We start from the raw sequence: 6,191 nt of genomic DNA, 5'->3' as shown, positions 1-6,191 counted from the left end.
CAGAAAATAAACAACAACCACAACACACCTTTTCTTCCAAAATAAGTATTTTCTGACACTCACACCTTCAGGCTGTTGCCCCTGTTGGAAGTGAGAGAATGACTAGTTTCTGGCAGTGTGACACCATGAACATGCTCCTAGGCTAATGGAGCAGAGGGAAGAGCTCCCTCCAAGAGAGGCTCCCTGCAGCCCTCCCCTTTTTTCTCCTGAAAATGTGTATCTTTCCTTTCAAGCCACGACTTAAAGCCTTATTCTGTTCCTACTCTTAGAAACAGTCAAAAAGTGCCCCATACCGGCCATTTTATGAATCAATGTAATTTTAAAGCAGAGGGACAGTAAAGCATTATTTGTCTCAAGTAAAGGCCTTGGTTCCTTTTCCGCATACTGCAATCATTCAACTACATCTTACACTCCACCGTGTCCACGACACTGCTTATGACTGGTGACTAGAAGACTGAACATCACTTGTGCCCACGTGCAGATAGAGAGAATGTTGTCTGGTCACTTTACCACTTTAGTGGAAGGCACTCTTTTAAAATTCATCAGCCAGGTCTGCTATTATAAACACAGAGTCAAAACCGTGGTTGACTTCAAAGTGTTCTCAGAAAGTCTGATAATACACTATTGAAAGACGGTTTTCCATCTGAAAACCTGACTGGTGGGAACCTTCAATTGGCCCCTGCATTTCCTCTGAGCTGAAGCAGCCAAGAGATGGAATCATTTGCATGAGGAGTTCTTACTGCCACTACAGTTGTTAGAAAATTTGGAATGATCCCTCTGCCCCCCAGGTGATTGAAAGGTATGCAAAACAAGGTTGTTTCTTACTGAGAGCAAGGAAGCAACGGGTAAGAAAACTTTTAAGGCATAAATAATATGAAAGGGCACACATTTTAAGACACATTCACATGGCATTATACTGCAAAAAAAATAAAGAATGATTTTCTCTGATTTGAATTAAGATCCTTCACATGGTTCACTCCCAGGCCTGTTTTGTGCAGTTGGTTACGGGCTTGAAGTCAGAAGATGACTGGTTGTTTGCACATCCTCCGGTTTCCTGGGGCCGCTAGAGGACTCCTGAGGGGCTGTCCAAAGGAACACCAGGCGGAGGCTATGTTGTCTTTTCAGCACCGTCCTCTGAGATAGGTGGCAAAATAAGAGGATTCCAAAGTAAACTGTTGCTGTCTGTTTCTGAATAGACACAGCTGTCTCCTTCTGCTGAACTCTTCTGGATTTTCTGTGCGAACACAGCTGACATCGCTTTTATTATCCTGACAGCACTTTTTTCCTCCTCTGTAATAACACACTTTGTGGATGAACCAAAATCACCAAAATCTGCCACGGATACTGTTACAGGGCCACTCAAAATAATACCAACGCTATTTTTGGCAAGGGATTGGTAGAAACTCAAAAGAGAGGAGTTAAGAGAAAGAATTGTCAAAGTTCCCTGATGAATCTTTATATGTTCCATGTTTCTATCCTACTGTTTTCCATTACGCAACCATGAGCTATGAGTGGTCACAGGTTTGGCAGAACAATGTAGTTCTACAGGTCCACCACCTTTCTGAACGGTAGAGAGTGGCTCAGAAGTAAAATAAGGTGCCAAGTCTGAACTCATGGAAGAGCAGAGAATCACGACAGTAACATACAGCAGTGTCCATATGGGTCCAAGATTCACATGCAGAGCGCCAGATTACAGAAGCAGGCAAGGCAGGCTTCCAGAGCAAAACCCAGGCCTTGGTTCACTTTCCAAGGTACTACAATTCAGGGTAATCAGACGCATTCCTTAACCTTGACTCCTTTCTGCTTACTAAAGACTTTGATGAGTCTTCATGCTGTCCACAGGGAGTCTCCAAAACTCAGAGTAACAGTTGGCTTACATCTTCAGTGATTCAAGTCTGCAAGGTGTATATGATTGTGCTTCGGGGGGGAAGCAGAGAAGCCACTTTCTGTACTTACAATGGAGTTCACTTCAGTGCTATAAACATCACCGCAGTCCTGCTGATAATAAAGTCCAGACTAGCAATCTGCCTTTGGGTTGAGCTGTTCTCCTACAAGATAAGCTGTTAAGTCATGCCTTGATTTTAGATCTCTCGGCCGGGCAGGCTAAGCATCCAGAGTCCCTGTGGGGCCGCCGGCTGGGAAAGCCACCCTCAGGTCCTTCCCTCGGACGCCCGCGGTGGCTACTATGGTGGCGGCTGCTATGGTGGCGGCTATGGCGGCAGCGGCTGTGATCCGAAGGGGGTCCCTCCACGCACCACGCAGGGCAGAGGAGGGCGCAGTGTCTTGCAGGCCAGGACGCAGGCGCTGGGTAGGTCAGGCGGGCGCTGGGTCGGTCAGGCGGGCGCTGGGTCCTGGTTCTTCTGGCACCTTGACTCTGGAGCCCGGCATCAGGGCTCAGGGTAGGGGACCTTGGGCGCGCCCCCGCGGCAGCGCTCCTCCAGGCGAAGGGGAGTGGACATGTAACCCGGTGGGTTCAGGGCTGCCCGGAGCATGCCAGGAGCAAGAGGAGGGATCCTGTGAGAGACAAGCGAGGCCGGTTGTAGAGTCCGCCTCCAATAAGTAGTTTTTTAAGCCCATCCCTCTCCCTCCACTCACAAGTAGACCACAGAGTCTATTCTGCCCATACTGATGTCTCTGTGTGTTCTATGCTTAGCTCCCAATTATAAGTGAGAACATACAGCATTTAATTTTCTGATCCTGCATTAATTTGCTTAGGATTACAACCTCCAGTTCCATTCCCTTTGCTGTAAGAGAGTTGGTGTGCCCAGAGTAAAGTCCTGCATTTAAGCTCCCATTCACAATTACACTGACTCCACTGAGAACCTTATGGTGAAGGTGGGAACAGCCACTGCTGAGACCGCCATGGCTCAGTTAGCCTCCATGAACACTTCCATTTATCTCATTTGCTCCTGAGAGAGTGGTGCATTATTACATCATCTGCCCATTAATATCTGATCCTTGATACAGGTATCCTGGAGCGTCATATTTCTGTATGATATTCTGCTGGCGATTCTTCCACAGGCACGTTTCAATGAAAACCATAAGAATGAGGCCCAAGACACCCAGCCTGCAGCCAAGGATCAGATATAACATGTCACTGCTTCTGTCAGGGCTGGTTGCTGGCCTCGCATTTCCTTCACTTCCTGAGGAATTCAGAGGGGTACTCAAGCCTTTCGGATACTCAGAAGCTCCAGGAGCACATTTCACTTTAGTCTCGCAGATCATCACATTGTTAAACTCACTTTCTTCTTCACTGAAGCACTGCATTTTAATGCCATAGGAAGTTTCTGACAGCAGATGGCCAATCATGTGCCACTCCTTTGAACCTTCTGTAACATCCTTCTTATAAACATTGTCATGGTCATTATCTGTGGGTCAGTAATAGACATAAAAGAATGGAAGTGTTATTGTTACTTCATGGAATGTATGTCCACTTTAGCACAATCTGAGTAACGCTGACAGCCTCTGTGTATACAATGTGAGGTCTGTTATTGCACAGTTGGAAAAAAGTCTGGGGAACCTGGTCACCTGATAAGGATGAGACGCCGATCTCTGAAAACTCTCTTCATAATGGTTGATAGCAACGACCCAAAATTTGTATGTTGAACCTTGTTCGATACTACAAACTTGCACAGACATTTTGGAAGGAAGGATATGTTCAGCTGCCACCAGCCAGTCACTGGTCCTCATCCATTTATATTTGACCTTGAAGGCAGCGATTGAAGAATTCCCAATTGCCCAAGTAAATCAAGTGACATAGACCAACCTCTCTGATGCAGTGGAGATAATCAGGTGATCTGGTACCTCTGGAGCGCCACTGTGCCTAGATGAATCTGTAAGCACCACTCCAAAATTGTCGTTTGCAGCTTCTGAAACAACAGGATACTTGGGGGTGCCTACGGGTTGAGAGGATGTCTGGGTGTTTTTTGATGATGCTGTTTTTTCTTTGCTGGTTCAGAAGGTAAGCATGGCAGGTGGGTTTTCACTTGCATCGCTTCTTGCTACCATCAAGAGTTCATAAAGACCAGATGGCTCCATTTCAGCTAAATGAAGCTCACTTTCACTTCCTGGGATTCAAACCCTGTGCCAACTTCCCATCACATCAACTTCATAGCCCAGATTTTGATACTTCACAAAACAGGCATTGATGAGCAGTCCACTTTCCTTGTCTCCCCTCCACACCAGGTTGTATGTATCTGGTATGGGGATCTGTAGGGTTTCAATTTGATGGGGGCCTCAGGAACAGAGATACCACTAGCATTTTTCTCTAACGTTTCTAGAAACTGCACTAGGATGTACTTTCTCTGGAAATGAGCTGAATAATCCAGTTTCTGAACCATCTCTTATTTTTTTTCATTATTCTGAGTAGCAACAAAAAGTGCGACTATTTCTCCTTTTGTTTATTTCAAAAAGAACAACCATGAGAGGTGGTTCTGCCTGCATGGTACCATGTTCATCTGTAGCTTCACAGATGTATTTCTCCACATGCTCCTGCATCACAGCCTGAGTATGGAGAGAGCTCAAGCCAGCTTGGGACATGATGAAGTAGACAGGCTCTAGGTCCAAGATTTCATGTCTTGGTAAGTGTGACTTTTGGGATTTAGATCTAAGGACTTAAGAGAGATGGCTGGTTATCAATCCATAGCTGTCATACCAACAAATGACAGGACCTAACAGCCTGGTGGCATTGAAGGACAGAGTAACAACGTCTCCATCTACCACTTTTGTGCTTGCTGGTGCCAAAATTATAACTTGCTTGAATCCATTGCCTTTTTCTATTTCAAGTCTTCCAGTAGACTGCATAAATCCAGTCTCATTATCTGCTAAACACTGATGTAGCCTAGTATCTTGCATAATAACCCCAATGAATTTCAGTCAATTTCCTGCAGTTCAATGTCTTGAGGAAGGATGATTAGGCTGTGCATTATGAAACCAGTTATGGTTGGCAGCTGGGTCCCTACAAACATCAGAGATAAAGTGTTCTGTGGAAAATAGAGACACTATCTGATCCTGTAGTCCCTTAGAGTAGGAGCGTGTTGAAGTACATGAACCATGTATGCCACATATTTTGCATCTCCAGAGTTTCCTACCATGCAGGAATCGTTTCCAGAGTCCACTGGGTCAATGCTATCTATGGCAACATGAGAATACAACCTTCTCTGGTTGCTTCCCGGGGCAATATCCTGCCTGTTCTTTAGCCAACACACTTGAGGAGCCAGGACCCCACTAAACACACACTCCAAAGGTACAGGGCTATGTGAATGAACCTAATACCTGTGAACAAGCAGGGGAAGAATGCCAAAATTGTCCAAAGAAAGGTGACTCACAAGGAGCTTTTGGCAAATGGGTTCAACTTTTAATTCATGTGTGGCCACATTATAAGCTGCACATTTCTATGATCCCTTGTCCTCTAAGGATACATTCAAAATCTAAAGATGTTCTTGTGGAGGGTTTAAGTAATTCTTTGTGGAATGCTTCAGCCTCTTCCCCCGGATTTTAGCGCACACCTCGGCTTTGGGGTTACTCTCTGGTACCCTGCAGCCAATGAAACCAGCATGTTTATTATTTTGCTGTAATAAAATGCTTTGTGGATGAGTCAAAATCACCAAGAACTGCTGTGGATACTGCTCCAGGGCCACTTACAACAACATTGACCTATTGTTGAAAATGCATTGGCAGTAACCCAAAAGGGAGGAGCTAAGAGAAAGAAATTGTCAAAGTCCCCTGATGAATCTTAATATGTTCCATGTTTCTATTCTATTTTTTCCATTATGTGACCTTGAGATGGGAGTGGTCACAGGTTTAGCAGAACAAGAGAGTTCTACAGGTCCACGAAGTTTCTGGATGGCAGAGGGTAGCTCAGAAGTGAAATAAGGTGCCACGTCTGAACTCCCAAAAGAGCAGAGAATGGTAAGAGTAACAGACGGTGGTGTCCATAAAGGGCCAAGATCTGGATGCAGAGCGCCAGATTACAGAAGCAGGCAGGACAGGCTTCCAGAGCAAAACCCAAGCCTTGGTTCATTTTCCAAAATAGTGTAGTCCAGGGTAAGCAAATACATTCTTTAACCTTGACTCCTTCCTGCTTACTAAAGACTTTGATCAGGGACAGTCTTCATGCTGTCCACAGTGTGTCTCCCAAAATGAGAGTAACAGCTGGCTTACATCTTCAGTGATTCAAGTCTGCAAGGTGA

The 6,191-nt window shown here is 45.3% G+C and overlaps 1 pseudogene; it reads right to left on the bottom strand.

Annotated features, from left to right (window-relative positions):
* Positions 1 to 973: 973 nt before the first annotated feature.
* LOC116464705 (cell adhesion molecule-related/down-regulated by oncogenes-like) lies at positions 974 to 5,969 on the bottom strand (annotated as a pseudogene).
* Between the last annotated feature and the right edge of the window lie 222 nt (positions 5,970 to 6,191).

This window comes from Hylobates moloch, unplaced genomic scaffold, assembly GCF_009828535.3.
Source record: "Hylobates moloch isolate HMO894 unplaced genomic scaffold, HMol_V3 SCAFFOLD_1361, whole genome shotgun sequence".
Classification (NCBI taxonomy): domain Eukaryota; kingdom Metazoa; phylum Chordata; class Mammalia; order Primates; family Hylobatidae; genus Hylobates; species Hylobates moloch.
The sequence above is the reverse complement of the archived record's forward strand: the minus strand, read 5'-3'. Positions and strand labels throughout refer to the sequence as shown.